The sequence below is a fragment of the Drosophila montana genome, unplaced genomic scaffold (assembly GCF_035044405.1).
Source record: "Drosophila montana isolate Dmon_TW-CO22-7 unplaced genomic scaffold, ASM3504440v1 contig_2106_1, whole genome shotgun sequence".
Lineage (NCBI taxonomy): Eukaryota > Metazoa > Arthropoda > Insecta > Diptera > Drosophilidae > Drosophila > Drosophila montana.
In genome coordinates, this window is record NW_026997017.1 from 398756 (window position 1) to 426406 (window position 27651).

The 27651-nt window shown below is 41.5% G+C and overlaps 1 protein-coding gene across 1 annotated transcript in view; it reads left to right on the forward strand.

The window, feature by feature from the left end:
* The window catches only part of LOC135426891 (uncharacterized), a 113777-nt gene that overhangs the window by 62853 nt on the left and 23273 nt on the right, over positions 1–27651 (forward strand). The gene's annotated exons all lie outside the window — the stretch shown is intronic.

The window sequence follows — 27651 nt, forward strand, 5'->3', positions numbered from 1 at the left end:
GCCGTCGACATATTTCACGTTGATGTATGGTTTAATTACATTTGCGTGGCGGCAATGCGTTTGGGAATGGGAATGATAATGTGACGGTAGCGGGAGGGGGATGGAGAGGGGGAGGGGGGGAGGGGTATGGCGCCCAAGTAGCAAGGGAAGAGCGAGTGGGTTAACGTAAGTATATCAAGTCATGAACGGGGCAAGTTTTCAGCTCAGCTCCGCCCAACCCCCATTTCTGTCTGTTTATAATATGCCCAGGCGTTATAAAGGGGTGTGTGTAGGTGTGTAGGGGTGTAGGGTAGGGTAGGGTAGGGTAGGGTAGGGTAGGGTAGGGTAGGGTAGGGTAGGGTAGGGGCTGGCTGGCTGAGATGCGCTCTCAGCGCTTTTGTTTAGCTGTCGTCGTTGCCATTACCGAGCGATGTCTCAACAACAACAGCAACAGGCATCAAGATAGGTGACGACTGCCTCAAGCTCATAATTATCAAGTCGGGCAAGCCGAACTGTTGCTACACCCTACACCCTGCATTCCCCCGTCCTGCTTATACTGCAATTTGTCCAGGCAGCTGGCACTTTTATGACTTTGAACACGTCTTCAGAGCAAAAGTTTCGCCCGCTCGCTGCCGAGCAAAAAGTTGTTAGCCAGGAATTTTGAGCAACTGTCTCTCCAGAGTGGCGCCTACTCATGTCACCGCCGCTGGCTGTGGGTTAAGTGGGTTTATTAGGTTTGTGGGTCTTTAATTGATGTTAAGCACAGAGTTGATGTGCGGCACTTGCATATTTTATTTGCAACACGCGCGACTCTCAACTAGCCCAAGTCTCGCTCTCTCGCTCTCTTCGTTCTCCCTCTCTAACTATTCCATTCAGTATCTTACCCTTTGAGCCAGCAAAGATTGCCGCATTTTTCATTACCAGCCAAACGATAATTTCAATTGCTCCAAGCTGCGAGCAGCTCCAGTAACTTGGCCAAAACTTGAGCTCATTAAAACGCTGCTCGAGGCGTCGTGTGGCAATTGGTTTGGATTGCAAAAAAGTTTGCTGTACGCAAAAGGTTCTATAAAACATAAATTTCAGTTGTGCACCTGAGACATATCAAAAAGGTGTTAATTTTCGTTAAAACTCTTTTGCCTTCTGGCCCAAATCCCAATGGCAGAAAGCAGAAACTTACTTTGCATAAAAACTGTGCAACAAGACAGAACGATTAAATACGTTCGCAGTCATATTTACACCATACTTTTTCCTATAATTCTCAACCACTTTTAGCCAAGAACTAATTGAGTCTAAGTGCTTTAACAGCAACAACATTTTTTACATTTAACTGTCTGTCTTCATCTTGAACTCAAAAGTAAACTTCACTCTTTGTTATTTGCGATGTTATAAATTGTATAATTTGACATGACGTTAACAAGAGGTTAGGAGCTTGGCAATGCTCGCAGTGGCTTTAACATGACGTTAACTAGCAGTTAAGAGAACAGCGTTTCGTTTGAATTGTTGCCCTGATCACAGACAGCTTTGGCATGACGTTAACAAGAGGTTAAACGTTTGTCAATGCCCGAAGTCAGTTTTAACATGACGTTAACTAGAGGCTTGGAATAGAATAAGCTGATTTTGAATGCATGTCAACATTAACTGGAAGTTTAGTAAAAATTGTATGTTTTCATGTTTGTCAATTCAGTTTTAACATGATGTTAACATGCAGTTTTTGAGTGCTTGTCAACGATTGCACTCAGCCTTAACTTGACGTTAACAAGAGTTCAAAAACTAATTTTTTTTACTCGAATGCCTGACTTTACACCACCTTCTCCCCTCTGTTCGTCTTTCACTCTCTCTGTCTCCCTCTCTCTTTCTCTCTCTCTTTCGCTTTCTGACTTCTTCTTCTCTTAGCTCCTTGAATTTTCTGTCAAAATCTAATGTGGACTTTAACTTGGCTTCTTAAGTCTTGTGGAAATCGCGACCAAGCTCCTGCTTGCCACCAATTACCTACCATTCATTAAGGCTAACCTCAATTTGACCACACTTCAGATTCAGTCAAGCGCCGCACACATCCACCTGCAACCCACCCACCCACAGCCACGCCCACATACATGCACATCCCCACAAAGCCACACACATATGTATATACACATGGCCGGCGTCGTTCAATTGCAGCACTTTCAAGTTTCTCCATATCCAGCCCGACCGACCGACCGACCGACCGACCGACCGACCGACCGCATGTCCTTTCTCAGTTCCTCCATTTCATATTACGCGCTTTGCTTGCCTCATTAATGACCGTCTCCTCCTACCCGTTGCTCCCATTGACTTTGGGGCTCGCTTGACTTTTTACCACATTTCACTGTTTGACGCGGCTCGCTTGTTGCGCTCGCTTTTCAGCACATTTCATTTATTTATGAGCAGCTTGACTTTAATTCATGTATTTATCGCTCCAATAAGTCGCAAATAACTTTCAGATAGTCGTCCCATTTGCCCGCTCAAAGAACCGACAGTAATTATGCCCTTGCCGTGGGGCACTATCATTTTTGACAACAACTCTGTATCGTATTCACGGAGATTAATGTCTATGCTTAATCATAAGATAGAGCTGATTCCTTTAGACATGCTTTAAGCCTTGCTTTGTCGAAACTTTACAACATTTTTCGATTTGATATAGCTTATCAGTTCATAATTGAATAACTATTACTTATTGATACCCATTCCACCGAGTGAAGTGAATTTTGCGGCAACAGTGAATCGTATTTAAAATGCTTTTACGTATATTTATTAGAAAATGTGTTGAAAGGTTTTTAGATTAAAAGCAAAGCAAGCTTCACAAAACAGTTTTGCGAAAAATAAACTTGGAACTTTTAATTTAAAGCCCCTTTTTCGCCTAAGGCGGTGAATTTTTCGAAACGTGCGAAACATGCTTCTGCTTCACCCAAAACTATTTGAATTTGGTTTTAAAGTTGAACGGACTTTCACTTTTATCCTGATTACAAGCTTTCAAGGATCGAGCTGTGCTTTGATCACCAGTCAGGCAGTCAGTTCGTCTATCAATCAGTCAATCAGTTAATCAATCAAGAGAATTAAACCTATGCTTAAAGTAATTTCTGTGTCATGGGCACAACGAAAATACTTTCCAATCCATGACGGCAAAATGATATTCTAGCTTAATTTCATATTTTGTTTCCATCCTGCTAAGCATATCTTGTACAAACTCATAAATAACGTGCAGCTTTATTAAGCTCTGACAGTTTGAACCGAATTCAAAAATATGACTGCTATTTATTATAAGCACCTCCCAGCGGAGTGATTGCGTTTAAATCCCTTTTTTTTTGATGGAACTTGTAATTTTTAAATTTAGCTTATTTTAATTTTAAATAGAATTGTATTTTAAATAAATCCGCTGGCAGATGAGTTGTCTAGGGGAGGGAAGATCCGTTTTCCAATCCCTGGCTAGTTTATGGATGTGGAAGTACCGCAGCCAATGTCAAAATCATGCTCTAATCGGGCATGCATGACTAGGAGATACCCTGAACTCAGCCCCAAACTGACGTTGGGCAAGACTTTGACTATCTGGCGAAGTGAAACATTCGAAATCTGTTTATACTAAACGAGAGTTTGCTATATTTGGCTCTTATAATTTTCGAGAACCATGTCGCAAAAACGATATTTATCGATTAGTTAAAATCGAAAGACAAGCCTGGCTACAACGACTCAGCTTGTCGTCCCGATTTGAACAATAACTTATGAATACACTAGTATAACCCGGCCTTGCCCGTGGCTCGTATGTTATTAAATCAATGTTCTCAAAAATATTTGAAATGATTTTGAAACAGATCGGGAACGGTAAACAAACAACTTTCATACAAACGTTTTCCGCCAATTTACCACTGTTGCGAGTGGAATTTCCCAAATCGCTGAAATACGTATTTATTAAGTTCTTAGAGCTTAGTTCTGTAGAGCTTTGAAAATAAGTTTGAAGCAAGTCGGACACAACGTAAAGCTTCGCACAAAAAATCTTTGAGTCGCATTCCACCCGAAAAGGTTTGGATTCTGCGAAAAGTGTGAGACACGTCTTAAATGATTTCTCTTATAGATCTTTGGAAACGAATTTGAGCGCGAAACGTCACCCACCAAATCTTTGACCTCCATTTCCACCAAGGAGGAACGGATTTTTCGAAAAGTGTGAAACACCCCTTAAATTAATTTGAACAAAGATCTTTAAAAATAAGTTTGGGGCCGATCGGATGGTAAACAAACAACTTTCATACAAACGTTTTCCGCCAATTTACCACTGTTGCGAGTGGAATTTCCCAAATCGCGGAAATACGTATTCATTAAGTTCTTATGTAGAGCTTTGAAAATAAGTTTGAAGCAAATCGGACACAACTTAAAGCTTCGCACAAAAAATCTTTGAGTCGCATTCCACCCGAAAAAGTTTGGATTCTGCGAAAAGTGTGAAACACGTCTCAAATGATTTCTCTTATAGATCTTTGGAAACGAATTTGAGCGCGAAACGTCACCCACCAAATCTTTGTCAGTCAGTCAGGACAAACAGTTTTATATATAGAGATAATATATATCGGAAAACCTTGGGCTTACGAACCGAACGGATATCTTTGCTAGGCTTGCAGCCTTGGTGTAGGGCATTTAATCTTCGGCATTCGGCAGATTGTTTTGCTGATTTACTGCTGCTTCAGTTATTGTTCTCTTGTTGTGCGTTTAACGCAATAACAAGTTTTACACACACACACACGCACACACGCACACGCACAGCAGGAGAGTTGTTTTGCTTTTGGCTTTTGGGCGTGGCCTGGCCCGCAAAACTTTTGTCAACCGTCTGTCCGCCTGCCCCGGCGCCTGTCTCTGCGGCTGGTCATTCGCTTTCAAGTTTTGGCTCATTAGAAAATCTTTTTTTTGTAATTCGCCGTTCGCATTGTGTTGACGCGCAGCCCGTTGCGCTGGCAAAACTTTGAGCTTAACAACCACCAGCTCGCGCTCCTGCTCCAGCATCAGAGTCGGCTCCAAAAGTGAGCGGCAGCTCCATAATCTTGAATTATATTATTATTTGTCAGTTGGTGTCAGTTACTTTGGCTTTTCGCATGTCCTTCAGCTGCTGCTGCTGCGGCACACCTCAATCTCCTCCTGGCCTCGTTTTGGCTCCGCTCTCTACCTACAGTCAATTAGGCACAGCTCAGATACCTGTTCCGTTTACCAAGTAACTTAAGCTTTAGCTAGCCCCCGCATGTCGCCCGCTCGCTTGGCTCCGAAAATTATGCGCACTTTAGATTTTGCGGCTTTCGGTATTCAACAATTGTGGCGAAGGACAAACTTTTTGATGATTATTTACTTAGTTCTGTGAACGTGAATTTAACGAAATCGTTTTGTATCTTAAGCACAAATGAATTACTTAAGCAAAGCGACAACAACAACGGAGACAAAGACAACAAGCTAAAGCTAAAGCTAAAGCAGATGAAGCTGCCAACGTGGTCAGGAGCTGGCAGTCGGAATTGTTTGTGGCCAGCCTGGAAATAGCACAAGCTGCCAGCGAACAATTGAAACAATAACACAGATAAGAAGCAGCAACAGGAGCAGGGGGCAGCCTGGCGTCGAGACAGGAGGAAAGGCAGGAGTAGAGAATGGAAGGGGGCAGCAGGTTGGAAGTGGAGCCAGGCGGACAGACAGTAGTAAAGACGGGGAATGCGGCTAGGAGTGCCGCCCGGAGTGCGAGACAGGAGTGAGATCTGTCGGGCAGCCGGACCAGAAGTGAAGCCAGGATTTGAGGGGGTTAAAGTGGGGCCAGGAGTGCGGCCAGGAATAGAGAGACAGGAGTGCGGCCAGGACTGTGCGCTTAAGTGTGCCCAAGAGTTGCATTAAATTAGTGAAAAAAAAAGAGAGGGAGGGGGTCGTGTTTTTTGTGCGCATCTTGCCCCGTAATAGAAAAGCGATAAGCGTTTTGCCAGCCTCAATTCCATGGAGAGTCATTCAAAAAGGTCACCTAGGCCAAGGCGCGGCCAGGCTGCCAACTGTTGGGGCAGGGCCCGCACTGGCCCGCACAATGCCAGATTATATACAATTGAAGGTCAAGTTTAGCCAAAGAAATGGCTTCGAACAAAAAGAAAAAAAAAAAGAGAAGGCATATCAAATAAGGAAACGGAGACGCTTCGCCAAGCAAAGCGCTTGCATGAAGGGGTGTGCAAAGGGTACGAGACAAGCTGCCGGAAAGCTGACTATCATGGAAGCAGCAGCGGTCACATTAATATGATTAAAGGCAGCTCATAATTGTCAGAGAGCGAGACAGAGAGAGGGGAGAGAGAAAACTGAGGCAGGACCTGCTGCCCGTTCGGGGTCCTCGGCTTTTGGCCATTAGAAGTTGGCCGCGTGTGCGACGATGCGATAACTGACTGCAAGGGAAAAATGTCAGGTTGTGCCCATAATAAGTTAATGGAATTGGGATTGAGAGCACAGTCGAGGCCCCCAAAATGAAACAAAAGAATAGAAAACGGGGTTAATGAGAGGCTGATGAATAGACAATGAGTTTGTAATGCACCATAAAAAAAACTTTGCCAAATCAAAGAAATGAACACAAACGTAAAATTGCCAGGTAAAACCAAATTGAAGTCGAGTCCATTAAAAACGAGGTAGAGTAAAAAAAATGAATCGAAAAGTTTGGGTTGAAAGCAAACCAATTGGCATTTTTGCCATGTACCTAAACTTGTTTCTATGCATTTCACTTTTTTACTGATTGACTGACGAGGTAAGGTGGAAGATCATGAACATGATTCCACCCGCACTTGTGGAAAATTGGTGAAAAAAGTATGCAATCCACTTTAGCGCTTAGCATCGAATCGGATTTTAACATATTTTTAGAGAAATTTATAAACATTCCTTGAAGCTGTGTTTCACACTTGTCCGGAAATCCACACACTTGGGTGGAAAATGCGGCCCGAGGCTCTAGTTTCAACCAATCGGTCTTAGGCTCATCTATGTAAATGCTTATTGAGCGCGATTAACCATTTGCGGCAAATCCGCTCCGCCAAGTGGAAATGAGAGCTGCTCAGAGCAGAACAGCCGGGAAATAGGTAGAAACGCACAGGGTAATATAACATATATTAAAAAATGCTGAACCTAGTTGAATTGCAGACAATATTTTTCTTCTCTTTTTCTTACCTCTCAACAAATAATGGAATGTCGCCCTTACCGTGTGTTCACTGTTAGTTCTTTACGTAACCCGATCGCATTGGCTCGCTGCTGTGCATTGTAGCATACTCTCGGGTGCACTGTACTCCATAAAGCATTATCCATTATCCATTATCCATTATCCGCTATCCGCTATCCGTTTGCCCAAATTGACTGGCTACGTTCTGACATAAAAGTTGCGCTTTTTCACTTTTCCGCTTGGCTACCAGTGCACACAATTGTGCGCGCGAGCGAGCGAGCGTGAGAGAGAGAGAGAGAGCGATAGAGAGAAGGAGAGAGAGAGAGGGGGAGGGGGAGGGGGAGAGCGCGAAAGATTGCTTGGGAGTTTGTGCGCCAGTGAGATAGAAGCAGCGAGTGCAAAAGCGCAAACCAAGCCAGTCGAAAATCCCGCCATATAAGTTTATACAAATGACATCCGGTACACACACACACACACACATGCATACACGCACACACACACACACATGCATAGAGCGAATCGCTCATTGTTGAATGATGTATGTAGCTTTGGGCGCCATGCGGCTGCTTGCTTCAGCTTATGTCTAAAGCGGCCCCTACACACACACACACACACACACACACACACACACACGCACACATACACACACACACACACACACACACACACACGCACGCACACACAAGCGGACAAGCATCTACCGCAAATGTTGAACCGCCGCTGCAGACGAGGTGTAAAATCGTTTGGGCATCTAACAAGCAACAAAGGCCACACACCCCCCGCCCCCCACACACACACACACACCCCCCCACCCACACACACACACACACACTCGCGCACACAGAGAGAGAGAGAGAGTTGTAATTTATTTGGTACATGGCTCGATTAGTTGGTTCTGGTCAGCGCTGCCTCAACCAAATTCACATTTCAGCCATCTGCCACGCCCAATGCCACAGCCAAGGCTTAAGCCTGCCGAGCCTCCCCACCCCCGCCCCCATCAAAATGGTCCAAAATAGTCGAGATTGTTGTCTAGTTAACAATTCTATGTCGAATAACTGAAATTCCACGCAGCAGCACAGCTGTTTAGTTGACATTCAACTACTATGCACGGCATTCAACAGAATATTTGGGCCGCAGGTAGAGCTGGCAATTTTTTTTTATTTTTTTATTTTATTTCTTACCTTATTCCAGCTACCTTTTTAACTCGTATTATATAAGGCACGTAGTGCCTTGAAACTTGAGTTAATTTGTTATCTAAATTTGCAGAAGAAGAAAAATGATTCGAAAGCGAAATTCCGATTCAGGAACTTTAATGAAACTAGTTTCTGCAAAAAGTAGCCCAGCTTGTTAAAAGTTCAGGTGCTCGGAGTGCGGAAAGCTGGCTCGAAACGTGCGTTGAACCAGCAACTTTTCTCCTAGTTGTATTCGTCATTGACTCAGTTTCATGTGTTAAACTCGCACAAAATAAAAAAAAACAATTAATTCTAGGGTAACCTCTAGTCGCGCATCCATGGCTAACTGGAGCTCAAGCACCGCAGGCAACAATTGCATTGTTATAAACATAATTCCACGACTTTTATAAGCAGCTTAAAACTTGGATCCAAATACCCGCCGCTGCAACAGCTGAGGGTATTTAAAAAAAATTGCCGCTCGTTACGGCAAAGCGTATCAATTTCATCATGCGTGTCCTTACACTTCATGTACATTCCTGCCTGTGGGTGTGGGTAAGTGTGTGTGCGTGTGTGTGTGTGCTAAATGCCGCAAATTGAAATATGGTTTTCGATTTTCAGTTTATATGCAGTCATCTATAACACAACGAAAGCGAACCAAATCATTCCAATGCATGTGTGTGCGTGTGTGTGTGTGTTTTTATTGTGTTTACTTTATAAAACTTCAAGTCGTTTATTTTGAATGCACCCTACACTTGTATGAGCACCAGCCGCGATTTCTTCAGCTTTATTATACATTTTTCAACATTTTCCAATTCAATTTATTTAATATCATTTTAAATGCAGATATTTTGCTGAGATATATATATATATATATATGTATATCTGTTCTTCTTCAGTATATAGTTTTATCCATCTGTTCATCTGTCGGTTTGCTCTCAGATTTTGTTTCGGATCGAGCTACTATATTTCGTAGGATATCTTGACCCATTTCACTATGCGCCTTATATAACTGCCAAACGTAATCATTATTGAATTCCTATATCATATAGTTGTCATTGGAACAATCAGTCGAAAAGTAAGGTTCTTCTACGATAAATTCATGTCTGGTTTGTTTGCTTGAAAGAAGGATTTAAACTATCAAGACTTTCTTCGACGCCTACTAAATTTGATTCTATAAATCATTCGTAAAAAATTATTCCTCAACCTTAGCTCAGAAATACAGCAAGACTTTTTGTACTTATATAAATCGGTTAAGATGTTTTTGAAGCCTTCTTGTATGTTAGTTTATATACATATCTAACTTGATATAAGTTAACATATGTATGTATATATAAGAGAAACGAATCTAAAAAGAAAAAAGAAATATTTACTTTATAGAAATCAGGCAAACGGGATTGATAACAAGCAAAGTCAAAGTTTTATCAGTTCCTTCGTGCTCCTAACTTTAAAGTAAGGGAAGTTCTACATACTAGAAAACTGGCGTATGGCTTTTCTGGCCTACTAATTTTCTTGTATTCTTGTAGAGCATTTGAAGTGCGGCTTCAATCAAAGTCGCAACTGTTCAAAGCTATTCTGTTATTTTTAGATTCATGGCTGTGTACAGTTTTGTGATTGAATAACGGCTAAGCCAGTCCATTGTGCTTGTATATACGCAAATATAAATACACACACACACACACACACACACACACACACACGAACGAGTCGCACACAATTTGAATGCAAAGGACCAAACACATTGTCATATTAAATCATACAATTGGTCAGGCGCGCCCAAAAGCTGGCAACAAATTTGTGAAACCGAATCTCGACCTCCATACGCCCCGTGCACCGAGTGCTGACACATTTTGCCATTCACTTTTCACGCTCACACCCACACACACACACACACCCACACACACACACACACAAACACACAGCCACAGCCACAGCCAAACACAGCGATTTGTGTATCAGCTGCGCGTGAAAATGAAGCCAAAAATGGAATTTGCATGGCCTGCGTGCGCTTTTCAAATACCCTACAGTCATACAGAACGGCTATGCACAGTGTCACAAAGCTGTGCACATGCAACTAGGCAACTAACAGCAGCTGGCATTGTTTAGCCCAGAGGGTATGTACATACATGTACATAGAAATGCATATGCAATGCAAGTATCAATTCTTTTGTCAAAGAAAATTGCCAAAGAAACAATCGATAACTCAATGTAGCGAAATATATGTCATAGATTTCTTTTAGAAATTTGCAAGTAATAGAAAAATAAGCGACTTACAGCGACACTTTGAAATGGAATCGGTGAAGACAGCTTTGGTGAATATCGATATACCGATAGTTCGATATGTATTATCGATTACAAATGTATGCATATAACTCCAACTAGCTATATACGGCTCGAACTTAGAAATTCCTAAAGCTAGTGGCATTTTCGTGCATTTATTTTCTGGTGCTGACAAATTATCGATAAGTCTATCGATAGTGCTATTGCTATTGATATTTGTTCAAGCGGATTGTTGAAAGCGAATGTTTGATATTAGATATGGCTATTACACTAATAAACAATGAGAAGTGAATAACGATGGGTAAAAATATCGCTTGGAGCAGCTATCGATAGTTCGCTGGGCAATATTTTGAAGTATAATACATATTCACACATATGTTAAGCTCGATTAGATATGGGTTGCCTTTATAAGGTTCAACTCTAGCTTTGTATATCTTTACAGGGTATCTTCTAGCCGAGCGCCGGCAACATTTGTTCGTTGAACACATTTTTGTTTGGTTTTCATTTTAAAAAAGTTCTTTTTTTCTGTCTCCACTTTTTTTTTTTTTGCTGCTTTATAAACTTTTGGATATTTGTGGGCGTGTGCAGCTGTGTGTCTATTTGTGTCATGCGATTCGGTTGTTAGTTATTGTTGTTGTTGTTGTTGTTGTTGTTGTTGTTGTTGCCAGCAATGGGCGGCTTAGCTAAATTTGCATTTATTGTTAAAATGTTTCATTTCGATTCATGTACTTTGCGCCCCCGAGTCGGGCAAAAAAAAGCGGCAGACTCAAACCCAATCCGAAAAACTGCACACGTGCTTGTGTGAAAATTCTCGATTCGGTGACTCTGCCTCGCTCTGCGTCATCCAAATGTGGTTTTTCTTTCAGTTTTCCCTATTTTTTTATTTTTTGTATTTGGTGACAACGGTGCGGTCTATTGGTCGATTGGTCTATTGGTTTTTTGGCTTTGGATTATGACAAAGTTTTGGCAAGCGTGAAAGAGTGTGTTGGGAGGGGGGAGGGGGGAGAGGGGAGAGGATACTGTTGATGGGTTGATGAAAGCCCACATTTGGCTTGTGGGCGTGTGAATAGTAGCAGCTTAAAAGTGAGGTTAGCTTTTTGGGAGTTGTTTTTTGGGTTAAGCGAGATAGTTGCCGAAGCATAAGATTCTGGATTGTCATCATGCAATTGGCTTATATGCTTGTGCATATTTATCTATATCTATATATATTTATACATGCATCGAGTTTTGAGATTTTATTTATTTATAGTTTATTACTTTACACTAGTCAACGTTTATTACTAGCTGGTTCTGTCACACAAATACATTTTGCATGTGGCCTTCCACATACCAATTAATTTTACATTTGAAATACTCGCTCTCGCTTTTATAGTACGCCATAAATATAAATTATAGATTATGCTGTATCCTATAAACCATGCATATAAGAGTTTGCGTCTTGATGGACTGACTGCAGTTAACTCTGGCAACTGTGACAACTGCTTGTTTGCGATTTGTTGGCCACCCGACCGATCGGATTTGAACATATTTAAATAGATTTTAGTAAAACTTCATCGGAGATTAGTTTTTGATAATGTAAAATGTTCTTACAAATTAACTTTTATACCAATATTTTATAAGTGATAGGGACTTCGTGCTGTGCTGCAAATAAAAGAAATCATGTGCGATACCGCCTTTCTATGTGATTCTCATCAATTCAAGCTGGTCGGGCTTGCATGCTTCTTTTCGAAGTCAATCCAGTCAACTTTATATATGCTCATACTCTCGCTCTCTCTCTCTCTCTCTCTCTCTCTCTCTCTCTCTCTCTCTCTCTCTCTCTCTCTCTCTCTCTCTCTGTCTCACTGATTCACATCTATATCTAGATCTTCCACGTTTTCCCACTCCGTGTTTATGCCTCGCTCTATCTTAATTGAAATAACTTTACTGTTTCTAGTCTAACCAACTCGTTCTTTACTTCTTTTCTTTCAGTGATTTATTTAATATAATACTCTGTCTCCCTCCAACTAATAGCAATGGCAATAAAGTAATCACTCCTGTGCATGTGAACACTTTCGTTGGGTAAGTAAATTTATAAAGACATACCAATTAATGTATAAATGTTGGCCATGGGTTGTTGCTTAGTATGTGTAAAAAGAACTGTGTATGTCGTGTCTGATTAGCTGACTGGCCGGGCAAAGCTGGGTAATACGTTCAAGTAAGATGTACATATATTTTTATGAATGGGCTTCATATTTTTATTATGCTACCAGTTATTTCTCGGTGAATAACTCTCGCTTCAGCTTCAGCTATTGTATTTCATTGTTGACCATTGTTCGGCTTCTTCGGGTAACAATTGTTTTTCTTTAGCTGCCCAATTGGCTGGTCATATTGCCATTTTTGCCTTTGAGGCTGCCCTTCAGCTACTTGACCCGCCGAGCGCCGGTTCCGTCTCTTTTTGCTCGGTCTAAAGGATTCGACCATATAACTTAATTTGGTTGTTAACAAGTGACCGAAACAGAACAATGCAGAAACAAACAGAATAAGCTCAGGCTATGCGAAACAACAGGCCCAAAAATGGCCACAATGTCAACACGTGATGTGGCTGGCGTAGCTTTCCACTCAACCAACCCCCCAACCTCTCAACTCTGCAGCCTGCAGCCTGCTCGCACCGCGGGCCTTTCGCATTGTGCGCCGTTGTGTGGCAAGTCACAAAAAAACGTTGCATACAATTGGGCGCTGCGCTTTGTGCCAAATTCGTTGCATGCTTTTTGGGTGGCGACGACCGAACGACTCGACGAACTGACGAACTGGCAAATTGACAACTGGCGACTCTCTCTTCTTCACTCTATGCGCGTGTGTGTGTGTGTGTGTGTGTGTGTGTGTGTGTGTGACGGGCCATTTAAAAAGGCATTTCCATTGCATTTTCATTCATCGCTCGTAATTGTGGTGTAAAAACGATCTGAACTGCCTATTTTTTATTTTATTTTTCCCTTTCGCTCTTGGTCTCGGCAAAAGGCGAAGGGCCAAGGCAATAACTGTCATTTCCTGGCGACCTACTAAATTGTGTGTATATCTGTGTGTGTGTGTGTGTGTGTGCGAGTGTGCTTTCGAGTGTGTATAAAAACGCAGAAGCTGAAATGAAAATTTGCTGACCTCTGCAAAACGAGCCTAAGGCTCCACAAATGAGGCAAGCGCACGTTACGTGCGTGTTGAGGCGCCTTTTTGCCAGCCAGACACACACACACACACACACACACACGAACACACGCACACACACACGCACACACGTGTGCAACAATTGTATTTGTAACTAGAGATGGGCGCGTTTTTCGATTTCTTAAATAAGAACCGAGCACGAATCTAAATGAATTCGACCGAAACACGACTCAACACAAACCAACACGATTCTTAGCCAAACACGACCTAACTTGTTTAAGTTGAAGTAAACACGACTCGCAAGTCTTAATTCAACACGGCTCTAATCATGAATCTGTCTTAGCAATAGCTAGCACTGATTCAAACTCGACACTAATGCGATTCCATACCAATCATGATAGCCAAATACGTTAAACACGAGTTCACATAAATAAACACGAGTTAAGCTGCGCTTCAACACGATGCCGCAGCAATCGAAGCAAGACTTAACACGATTCAAAAATGGAACTGAAATTTGTTAATACGAATCAGAATAGATCAACTCCACTTAACACACTCAACACGACTTAATACAGAAATATTAAACACGATTTCAAAGAGCTCGGCTTAAACAGGACTTAGCATGTTACAAAATAGGTCGATTTGTAGAATCAACACGATTCTAAACACGACTCAACACGAATCGAAAACTATTCACAACACGACCTAGCACGAGCTATTACTTCTTCGCAACTCTTCACGACTCTACGATTCTAAACACTTAAGAAAATCCAAACCAATTTCAGGCAAGACTTGCCAGAGCCGATATATAGACTGCGATCAATGTATGATTGGCTGTTATTACAAAATACGGCATTATAAAACCCATTTGCAATTAAAAAACAAATACCAAGTTTAAGCACGAAACGCTCACGCGCTCATCTCTATTGGTAACGCCCGAAAAAACGAATTAAGATGTCGACCCAATGCATAATTCGTTATCTAAATTCAGGTTGTATGTCGAAATGGTTGGAAATGCTATACTGATTAAATTTACCCCTCGCACACACACACACACACCCGCCGAGATAAAGGACATGATGCTCTTGCATTGAAAATAAAAACCTCCAGCTCCTTAACACGTTTTGGGGCTTCAATGAACGTGCTGGCCACATACATATGCGAACACTGTGAGTACGTACGCGCAATACTCAATCCCCTTAGAATCTTAGTCCCATTTTCAGCTCCATATCCGTGCCCATGCCCATATCCATTGCCATTGCCATTCCCGGGATTCGTTTGTGTAGTTTCAAGTCAGCTTGTCGGTCGGTCGGTCGGTCGGTCGGTCGGTCGGTCGGTCGGTCGGGCAGCGAGTCGGTTCAGTCAGTCAGTCATTGAATGGGCTTCTTGTTGTTTATATGCATTTGTGGCACAGCCAGCAAACGCAACAGTCGCCAATGGCAGCCTCTTTCTGGCCGCGTTCTGGCCACGTCCTTGCCTCGTCCTGGCCACGACACGTACTTCATTCGCTCTCGATGATGCAAAAGATTACCAACTTGCTGGCATGTGGTACAAAAAAATAAATACAAATGAAAAACCAGAAATAAAAATAACAAAAATGAGAAGAGAAAAGTTGTTGTATGCTTGTGGGTCATTATGCAGACAGCAGCGCCCCAAGTCCAAACCCCCAACCCCCAACCCCCCAAGACCCAAGCCCCGAACCCCTTAACCAGGCCAAGCCCGGACACCCTTCCGGCAACATTCCGCTACGCTTCCGAAAGCCTCTGGCACACAAAACTGACAGCACCAGAGACGCGTCAGTTATGGCTGTGTTTGGTTTGCATCCATGACTGCCCCAAAAGATTTATTTTTTAGTTTTTAAGTTCGCTCCTTGAGTTGGGTCTTTGATTTTCGGCATCTTAGTTGCGACCGGACCCGATGAGTGATTTACTTAACTGATGCACGTCCAATGCCACGGATAATGAGTGTGCTGAAGCAATGCCCTTCCGTTCTCCCTCTCTCCTTGTTGAGGGTAGCGTAAAATTCAAAAGGCATGCAAAATTCCAGTGTGGCGAGTTAATAATTGGCGAGCTGCTTACTTTGCGATTTTGGAGCGTCTCTTACTAACGAGCATGCTGTAGCGAGAGGCTTACATCAGTTCAACATGTAGCGAGTAGCTAACTCTTTGTGATTATTGCATTTCTATAAAAGCAACGAGTGCTTCACTAACGAGAGTCGGTTTCAGCGAGTTGTAGGCGAATGCTGGTCCTAGCGAGTAATCTGTAACGAGATGTTGTACAATCCTGTTTTTATTACACATGCGGATTATTGCATTTCTATAAAAGCAACGAGTGCTTCACTAACGATTTGAATGTAACGATAGGCTGTTTCGGCGAGTTGCTGGCGAATGCTGGCAGCAGCGAGTAATCTGTAACGAGACGTACTCTGGCAGCTTTGTCTTTTCAGCACAACTTGTATGTATGAGCTAGATGCACAAAATTTTATGTAATAGTAAATACAGATTAAGAATATTTTTTGTTTTTATACCCTGAACCCATTGAAAATGGGTAAAGACCCCATAAAGAATATATATTCTTGATCAGCATCAATAGCCGAGGCGATCTAGCCATGTCTGTCTGCCTGTCCGTCTGTCCGTATGTATGAACGCAACGATCTCAGAACTTATAAGAGCTAGAGACTTGAAATTTTAGCTGTAGGTCCTCTTAGTCCCCGCGCAGTTAAGTTTGTTTCCGATATTCGATAACTTGGCCCGTTTCCAAGTAATCGATAAAATCGATATCGAAATCCTGTTTTTTGAGCAATTTCGGCAAATAATATGAGCTAGAGTCACCAAACTTGACATGTAGCTTCTAGAATAGTATATATATATCAAGTATCTTTTATTTTATGCCTATCGCCTGTCGGAAGAAGAGGGTTCAGGGTATCCCCTAGTCGGGAGCTCCTGACTAGAACCTCTTACTTTTTTTTTTTTTTGATACCTTCAACGATTTCCATCAGAATTGCAATTATCTACTCTTTTAGACTTAGGCCCTGCGCTTTAAATGTACACACAGTTGGGTGCAGCATCTAAGCCCAGACAACTTGCACAAGGATCGGACAGAAACACATTCTCGTAATGGATCGAGGAAAGGACAGCGTGTGTGACTTAGAAGGAAGCTAAAATGCAAATTCTCTGGATACAGAGTATGGCCTAGTCGGGCACTCGCTGGTCGGGCGCACTTGTCGTCTTTTGTTTGGCAAAATACTTAGAGAGAGAGAGATAGCGAGATAGAGAGAGAGAGAGAGAGAGAGAGAGAGAGAGAGATCCGTGGCAGCTATTCAGACACGTACTTTGGGCAGCTGTCTCAATGCCAAAATGGCCGATTGCTAATTGAAGGCACTTGGTCATTATCTGTGGACACACATGCGCATTCATTTCTGAACGGCACTTGAGAGTTGCGAGCTTGTTAGGGAGACGCCTCAAATAAGGATGCGAGCTGAGATGAGAATTCAGCTCATCGTCTGGCCTTGTGCCAATCAACGGCAGCCTCAGTCTCAGTCTCAGCCTCAGTCTCAGCCTTAGCCTCGGCGTCAACGTCAGCGCCACAGTTTGTGCCACTTGTGGCAGTGACCCAAGCGCCGCAGCAGCCCCGCAACTTGCAGCATGTTGTGCTTGGCATCCTTATTGTGATGCACACACATACATATACACACATGTGTGTGTGCGCGTGGCGAGTGCATAAAAATTCGTGGCACAGAACTTGGAACTTGCATCTAGTTTTGCTGCCGTTTGCGTCTTAGCCTCAGTTTTAGTCTCAGCCTCAGTTTGTGTCTTCGTCTTCTTCTTTTTTTTTTCACTTAGCTTACCTTACATATTTCATGATTTTTTTTCAGTGCTTGTGTGTGTGTGTGTGCGTGTGTGTGTATGTTATTTTTTTCTCTGCTATTCGTTCTGCTTCTTTGCCTTATTTTTCTATTTTCATGTCGTTTTCCGTTTGGTTTTTATGTTTAGCACAACAATTTTATGTTGGTTTGTTGCCCAGCCGCAACGCCAAGATACCAATCCCCGCGCCCCAGCCCCCCCCCCCCCCCCCCCCATCAGCCCCCTGGCCCCCGCCCACTTTGGTCGCTTTGTACGTGCAGCTGCTCTAGAAAAATGCACACAAAATTCTTCATTTTGCTGGAACGTCAACGTCAGCGTCGACGTCAGCTTCGACGCCAGCCAAGCTGAGCCCGAGCTAAGAGCTTCAATTGAATTTAGAGCTGAGGCTTTTCCATACACACTCACACACACACACACACACACACACACACACACACACAGGCAGCTGTGCTGTATTTGTGTTGGGGCAGTCAATCATTGCAGGACTCGAAATTGACGAAGGCCCCAAGTTGGCTGGCTTGAACAATTTCAGGGCTGCACTCTGCTGCTCCCCAGTTTGTTTTTCCTGCATATATACGAGGATTTTTTTTATTTTTTTTTATTGTATTTCAATTTATTTTCATTCTATTTTGATATACAACGTTATTTTGATACCCTAGCGGTGTGTGTGCTTTACAGAATGTGCTGCGCATTCGCAGAGTCCATTAACTATGCATAGACTCTTAATCAATCAGACGAAGCTCGCCCAATCTGCAATCTGGACTGTCAGTTTTGGCTGCTTCTGTTCAAATATGATTAAGATTTTGCCACGCATGGGACTGGGTACCAGAATTTGGGTTTGAACCAGAAACTGAACCAGCGAAAACTGTAATGATATCACCATATCACGGGCTCAAGCGTTGAATGTTTTGGTTTTCGCTCAGAAAGCTTGTGAGATTATCTAGATACTTGTCTACACTTGTGAAGGGTATTTAAACTTTGTCATTAGTTTTGTAGCTCCGAACCCATAAGGTATGCATATGTATTATATAATAATTGGGATCAGTATCTTCCAGCTTGACTACATATCTATATATCCGTCTTTCATATCTAATCGAAATACTATATACACGGGTATTTAATCTACTCTTCTCTATGTTTATACCCTGAACCCATTAAAAATGGGTAAAAAGGGTTTAATGTATTTGTGCAAATGAATGTAACGGGCAGAAGGAAGCATCTCCGACCCCATAAAGTATATATATTCTTGATCAGCATCAATAGCCGAGTCGATCTAGCCATGTCCGTCTGTCCTTCCGTCCGTCTATCCGTATGTACGAACGCAAGGATCTCAGAACCTATAAGAGCTAGAGACTTGAAATTTTAGCTGTAGGTCCTCCTAGTCCCCGCGCAGTTTGAGTTTGTTTACGATATTCGATAACTTGCCCCGTTTCCAAGTAATCGATAAAAATCGATATCGAAATGCTGTTTTTTGAGCCATTTCGGTAAATATTATGAGCTAGAGTCACCAAACATGACATGTAGCTTCTAGAATAGTATATATATAGCAAGAATCTTTCATTTTATACCTATCGCCTGTCGGAAGAAGAGGGTTCAGGGTATCCCCTAGTCGGGAGCTCCCGACTAGAACCTCTCACTTGTTCTTCCATTTAAACTGTAGTTTTTTGTATGTGTTTTTGCTTGTTTTCTTTTGTTTCTAATTTATTTTCTTGCTCTATGAAATCTATGAAAGCAGCTAAGCAAGAACAACATAAAGCAACTGCCTTTGTCAGACGTGCCGGCGTTAGAGATTGCTTGTGAAATTGTTTTTTCATTTCCATTTCGCCCCCGGTTTATTTGCAGCACATCTTTGGATCTTCCGCTTGCGCCTCCGGCCATTTCAGCTTCAATACAGAGCCACTTTACTCACAGCTCCATTTGGATGCAATTTTTTTGGTGTTCGCCCTGCCCGCCAATGTCCTCATCCGGAGCACTAATGGGTTAACTTGAGTTTGTTACAATCCAGCCCAAGGGCCGCTCAAGTGGGCAAAGCCCAAGCATTTGTCTGGCGACGCCCACGGCTGAAGGCTCAGAGCTCAGAGCTCTGGGCTCTGGTCACTGGGCTCAAGTTCAACTTGTTGGCCAGCAATTTGTGAGGCTTTTCATGTTATTGTTGACCAGTGCGGGGCGGGGCTTAACAATTGGATAAGCAGAATCTAACATGCACACAGCTCACAGCTAGTGATAGTTTTGCAGTTCTCGGTTTCATCTTTAAGCCATAATTTGTGAGCCCTGCCAAGGGACCCCCCCCCGCCACGCCTCCCTTCCATCTACCATTCGGCAGCTCTTGTGTACTTCGAGTGTGTAAAGTTCGCTTCATTACTGTAACAAATCTTTTTCTGTTATACCCTTCCCTTTTAGTCGGCCTTCTTTAAGCTCTTGGCAAACAATATCTTTCTTTCAGCTGTGCAGATATGAGCCCTTTTAACGTTTTGGCTTGGGTTAGATCAACAGCTTGTAAAAAAGCTGATTATACCCTGCAGCTAGGAAATGGGCTCAAAGCAGCGGTTCAAAACTGAATCAATTGGAAGTCGGAATTTCTAGATATTATTTACCATGAACCGAAGTTGAAAACTGATTTGATGATGAACCAAAGCATTATAATATTATTTTGATGAAAATATATAATTAAACAACTTTTAAGCTGTTTAGGTACAGGGTATCTGTTGGTCGAGCACTCTCGACTTAGGCACACCCACTTGTTTCTACTTTATTTTGCCTTGTTAGAACTTTTCATATTTTGTTCACTTGAAGTTCTTGATTTGCTTGGTTTGAACTTTTTACTTCTCCTCGTGGCCGTAACCAGTGTTAACAACGTATTTATGCTCCTCTTCGTCACACGAACATAGAAATTTTCGCATGAAAATAGGTTTCTTATATGAAATCGCTTTTTATTTATATAGTTTTGATTTATTTATTTTTCTCAGATTTGAACATCTTTTTATTAAGCGATCTCCTGTTTTAAATTCTCTCTATCTGCATCTATCTCTTTTCTCTCTCGCCCTCTCTCTCTTTTCTGTCTCTCTCTCTCTCTTTTTCCCTATCTGTCTTAATTTCTTATATTCTAGGATCTTTCTGCCTCTCTCTCTCTCGCTCTTTTTCATATGCATCAAGCTGTTTCTCTCCCTTATTATATTATTTTTTGCGCTTCCTCTCTCTTCCTCTCTCTCTCTCTCTCTCTCTCTCTCTCTCTAGATTTCTCTGTCTTTTCATCTCATTTTAGCTCTCTCTTTCTCCCGCTCTCTTTCATAGGCAGGCTGGAGCTGTTTATATAATCTTTTCTATATTTTTGTCTTACTATCTCGGATCTGCCTTGCTCTTTAATATATTCTGCCAGATCTAAGCTTTCATTTCTAGCGCGTCTCTCTCTCTCTCTCTCTCTCTATCTTTCTCTCTCGCTCTCTCATTCTTTTAGTCAGCCCCATCTACTCAAAGCAATTGCTATGTTCCAATTGCATCTGCTTTTGTGGCTCAGCTCCTTAATCCGCATTCGCATCTGCATCTGCATCTGCGTCCGCATCCGCATCTGGCAGCAAATTCTTTTGCCCCATTTGGCCTCAGGGCTTGTGAGCCTTGTTTTCGTCTGGTTTGGCTCGGTTTGGTTTGGTTTGGCTACGTTTGGTTTGGTTTGGTTTGGTTTGGTTGGGTTTGGTTGGGTTTTGGTGGCTTGGCTCGGGTTCGGCTTCCCGTCCAGCCTTTAGCCATGCTCCACTTTTTTGTGCCATTTTCCAATTGCTTTTTGTGTGGCTTTTCCCTTTTGCTGCTGCTGCTGCTGCTGCCGTTGGTCTTTGTTGTTGCTGCTGTTGCCCATTGCTGGATGCCTTTTACCAAATCTGAGGCGTGATTTGCAGTTTAATTGTGCAGCAGGCTGCCAAAGACGCACTGACTGCGAAACGGATATTTCTGGACACTTTGCACTGTTTTGCAACAGATTTCACAGAATTTCGCCCTGCGGCCATCGATTGCTCCATCTCTGGCTCAAGAACTTTTGTTGCTTTGTTATCCGCCTGGGATTTGATTTCAAGGTAGCAGCCGCAATGCGAATAATTTTCTTGTGGCAGACAGTGCGTATTTTGCTTCATTTTGTTACCAGCTGCTTATCAAAAAGGCCAAAGCAAACAGGCTCAAGCACCAGATACCCATTTATTTATTTACCTTGAACCAAACGTGAGACTAGACTAGAACAGCCGTACGTAAATCTGAACCCAATCATTTTTCCCTTCAAGAATTATTTGGGCGCTAAGACATTTTCTTATTTGGATAATCGAAAATATGATGGCAATATATTTCGACTGGCCTTCGGCAGTCTTCTTCATGATAAATAGAAAGAATTCAGTTTCTAGTAAATTGAATCGTTCTATGGACAATTGTACAATATGTGAGTTTATAGAAGTTCTGCTAGTTTTACGGTTCGAAACGATTTTCTTTGCTTCAGCCCTTGGCTTGGCGCTAATTTTTTAAAATTTAATGAAACACAATTTATTAATTTATTATTGCTCCTTCTACTGAAAATATCGCAAACTGTACATATTCTTCAGCCCTGGCTTAAAGAAGTGAAGAATCACATGGAAAAGATAACCCAAAGAAAAGTATTCAAAAATGAAATATATTCTAGTGTGTCATATACGATCCCTATATACTTCAATTAGCTGTATTCAAGTCGAAAACTCGCAGAGAGACTAACATAATTTCGAATTGAAAATCGATATTTATCGATTTTGCTCCAATTTTTATCGAGTTATTTCCAATTAACTAGCAAACGATATGGTATATGATATTTATCTTAAATTTTAACTCTTTTGTTAATCAAGAATATATATACTTCTACGTTCCAGCGATGCATCCCCCCCCTATTTGTCGCTTAGTTTTTAAGGGGTATTGCGTATAACAAAGCAGACAACGCATTGCACTTACCCAAATGGCCACATATACACAGTATCTGCCGCAGTTACAATTACGAAACCAACATAAAGTTCGAGTTTTTGGGTTTTCGCTGGAGAGGGGGAGGGTAGAGCTGGAACTTGAAGATGTTGTTAGCAGTCGCTCCATTTGATTTACCATGTGGGGCAAATCAGTTGCAAGTTCGGCTATCAAAATTCCGCAAATAGTTGCAGCAGCTACACGTGTGCGTGCCCAGTGCTAAAAGTAAGTTAGGTCTCAATCAGGAATATGGCGATGCGATTGGAATTTTGAAAAGCCATCGACTGACGAACTGACACGCAGACAGACAGACAGACGGACAATCAGACAGACAGACAGACAGACAGACAGACGGACAATCAGACAGAGAGACAGTCTCGGGGCTGTGGCAAGCAGCCGGCTGCATCTGCGACAGGAAGAAAAAGTTGCTCTCAGCTTTTTGGTCTAGCTGAAAGTCTCCTGCATTTGATTAAGTGCTGGACGTCGTGTTTAGTGTGAAGAAAAGAACACGTGAACTTTCTCATCTGAGCTAATGATCCGTGTAATCTGCTTGAGTTTTCTTTTTATACCCTGAAACCTTGACTAAAAATGGTAAATTGGTTTTGTGCTAATGTATGTAACAGCACGCAGACGTAAGCATCTCTCTCATCCATCACATATGTATATATTCTTGAAAAGGCGGACGTGGTTAAAACGATCTAGTCCCGCCGGATGGGTAAATCAGCTAACTCCATCGTGTCGGTGATTTTATTAGAAATGTGTGCTTTCTGATTGGGCGTTTAGATTAAAATCTTTATTTTTTCTTATTATGTCGACCTTAAATAAAAAAATAATAAATAATGAATAATGAATAATGAATAATGAATAATGAATAATGAATAATGACTAATTAATAATTAATAATTAATAATTAATAATTAATAATTAATAATGAATAATGAATAAGGAATAATGAATAATGAATAATGAATAATGAATGATGAATGATGAATGATGAATAATGAATAATGAATAATTAATAATTAATAATTAATAATTAATAATAGCATTGACATATTAAAATAATTTATTTTTTGAATACCTTTCCCGATTCCGCCTAAAATTGAAAACAGCTTATATCCAAAGGCAGAGCCTTGCGCTTTGGTATATTCACACTTTTGTATGCCATAATTTTAAGCTAAAGCTCAGCTTGGCGCTGAGCTTAGGGCATCTTCCAGTCGAGCACTCCCGACTAAAGCATTTTACCTGTGATTTTTCTACTCCGCCATCTAACACCCCTCGCCTACTCTTTGTGTGTGTAAAGTTTCATGGCAAAGGGGAAGCGCTACATGGCAGGCCAAAGCTGCACATAATTGGCATAAGTTTGCACTTAAGTCAAAGGCACACACACTCACACGCACACTCACACACCCGCACCCATACACACGCACGCCATTCAGGTGCCTTCTGCTGTGTGCTTACGGTAGATTTAACACACGGCAAGCGTTCAATAAATGTCAGCAATTAAAAAGGTGCGATGAATGTGTATCGAATGTCAGATCCGAGCACTCAATATGCATGAGGGTGGCCTGTGGGTGCTTCGCTGTTGAGCGGGGGGTAGGGGGTAGCTCGCTCTATGGGCGTGATTAAACAGCAGCAACTGTCAAAAGAGGGCAACAGCCAATGCGGCCGCCATATGGGGCCAATTGCACATACTGAAGCGTGTTGGATTCGCTTTGAATTAAGCCGCGGCCCAAACGAATGCGAAGTTGAAATGAGAACGCTAATCGACATAAATGGAAGGTGCTCATTTATAAAAGCGATGCCGTTGCCAGCACTCAAGATTATGCCAGACAAACCAACAGGCGCACAGACAGGCAGACAGACAGGCGCACAGACAGGCAGACAGGCAGACAGACAGACAGACAGACAGACAGGAATTCAAGCAAAGAAAGAGCTACTTACAGCAAGCCGAAAACAAAATACCCTTGCTTATGCATGGCACAGAAGTGTGTTCGTTCCCAGATAAAGAATATTGGGTAAGGCCCTAATTTCCCTAGTAGTTCGATCTGGCCGATTCAGACACATACATATATATATATATATATATACATATATATATGCGAGCCACAAAAAGAGGGAACCTTGTTATGTTTCATGTCTATCGATCTCAAACTCAAACTCTGCTGTTTTTAGCGATCATGAATATATATATAGGTATATACCTTATGTAGTCAGAGGTGTCTGCTTTCATGTATTCCGCATTATGTGACAAATTTATGATACCCTTCGATAGGGTATCAAACGCACAAGTATAATTTCAATAACATTCCGATGCTGGAGACAGTTTCTGGCTGAGCGCATATGATTGACACATGTGCTCAGATGTTTTATAAGGCTTAAGGCGTAGCTTTGCGTAGCACCGAATATCGAATACCCCAAAAAAAGGTTATGTCTACCTACAATTGGAGTGTTCAAAGTTGGCAAAAGCTATCTTTGCACTGCCTTTTTAGGCTGTTTTTTAATATACATATGCATTTTTTTTTTTCGTCTACTCTTCAAAGTCAACCGATTTCTTTTGGGCTGTCAAAACTGAGACAATATACGCATTAATATACCTGAACTAAATATCTCAACTTAGACTTGAGACATGTGTAGCTTTTTATGGCATTTGGGGGGCAATTGCAGCAGTTATAAATAAAATTTCTAGCTCGCATAGTTCCCGAGTTTGAAGAGAGAAAGAATCTGTTATAAGATGTGTGAAAATATGAAGTCCATGTGGCTGGTTCCTTGCGTGAAATGAAGCGCAGCTTGGCGAGATAATACGCTTTAGATGATGTGTGTGTAAATCCCGTGAATTCTTATATACAGCAATGGGCATTATTATCTGACATAAGACAAATATATTCCAATCGGTCGAATAAAAGAAGTTCTCATATGAAACAATTCACCAATCTTGGCGCCAACGATTCTTATTGTCCAAGGAAAGCCTACCTCAAAGCTTGTAGCTTAGAGTTTTTCGTAGGCTCCATTTGTGGAGCCCAGCTCTGGCCGAAGGATTTAGCTGTAATCTTTCAAAAGAATATTCCTCCTTTTTTGATATATATTTATTAGCCGCCCGACTTTGATATGCTTAGCTTTGTCCCAGACTGTGTCCCTTTCTATTTTATTCGGCATATCAACATTGAAATCCTTTCAAAGGACTATCAAAGCGCTTTGATCGATCGATTAGAACTGTTCAATTTCGAAAGTGTTTGCCCTATTAGCGAGCATTAATGGGCAGCAGCTTTTGCCTGATTGCCGTGCAAGACTTAAGCGGCTTATAGCTGCACAGATATATATATATATATATATACACATATAGTACACGAATATAGATTAAAAATATCTGCACATGCGATACACAAGCAGCTTTCGATATGACAAGTGCTTTATAAAATGATTTTTCAACTGCATTTTAAACGAAATTAATGCTTAATGCATATGCATATGAGTGTGTGTGTGTGCGTGTGTGAATAAAATGAATGCTGGTGAGCGCTGTTAATTCATTTGATTCATTTAATACGACTCGTTATAGCCGTTATTCACTTTACGCCTATCATTTCAATAATCCGCAAATCTGCCGCTCGGCTCGGCTCTTGCCCATAACCCGTTCAGTGTGTCTCTCTATCTGTGTGTGTGTGTGTGTGTGGGGGTGTGTGTGTGGGGGTGTGTGCGTGTTGGGTGTGGTGTGAAAACGTGCCGTGATTATGCGGCGGCCTTTCATAATTAGCATTGCGAATTAGCTAGCAAAAATGCAAGTCATAAGCACACAAAATGTTAACTGGCTCCTAATTGAAGTGCCACACGTGCTCTCAGCAATAACAACTACAACAACAACAACAACAACACTAAACACACACACACACACACGCACACACACGAACAACAACAACAACAACTTGAGGGCAACAGCAACTCGACAACTTTTTGCTTGTGCTTGTCGGACAATCTTTAATTTAAATGCCGGCCATCTTCATGTTCATCAGATAACGCGACAGCAACACCCACGACACACACACACGACACACACACACACACACACACACACACACACACACACACAGGCACACATACATAAACGGACACACATATTGCTGGTGCTGCTGCTGTTATTATTGTTCCATACCCTTGCCACGCAGCGGGCACATTAACTTAGCATGAGACAAGATCTTGGACCTTGGCTTGTGAATTGTTTTTAAAGCTTTTAGAGCTCCTCTCTCTATGATAATAAAATATAATTAAAATAGAAAACATATTCACTTATGTGTGTTTTTCTTATAATAAAACTTCCTTAAGCTTAGAGATGATAAGCGAAAGCTAGAGAACTCCCTGTTTTCTAACACTTCTTTTAACAGGCACTTTAACATGTTGTCAAGCTGATTCTGTTATTGTTATTTGAATTTTGATATCAGTTCATCAGGCTGTTCGTTAGGTTCTTCATTTGCCGTCAAAGTTAACAGTCACGTCAACGAACTAGACTTGGTTTTCATTAAGCTTGTTTTCATATTTAAATTCAAACTGGACAGTTAACATTCGTGTTAAAATTATGCTAAACAGTTAGCATTCCTGCTAAATTGATGTTAAAATTCACTTGCCAAGTCTTCAAGCTGCGAGTTATGTAAATGTGCTTCTTTATTTCTGCAGCATGTAAATGTTACTTGAACTATCTGACAAAATTTAACTGTCAGTTAACTAATATGAACTTCAAAAGGATTTTCCGTTGATGCCTTGCCGATTACGACAAAATCTGTGCATTAATATTTTGATATTGTATAAAAATGTGAGACATAACATCTTAAGTTGACGTCAAAGCTAACTGGAACTTTGCCTTGTTGTTACGTTAAAGTATTACATAAATTCTTTTTGCCAGTCTACTTAATTTATGGAAGCCATTAGAAACTTTTAATACGAAATACATTATTTAAACATTACGATAAAAATATGCACAGAAATTCATGAGCTTTTCAAACTTTGCGCAATTGTGCAACACTTAATCAATGCGTTAACACGTGCTCAAAATTAATGAAAATTTTCAAAACTTTTAAGAAATTTAAATTAAAATTCATTATTTCAGCTTTTGGACAGTAAATTCGCACTTT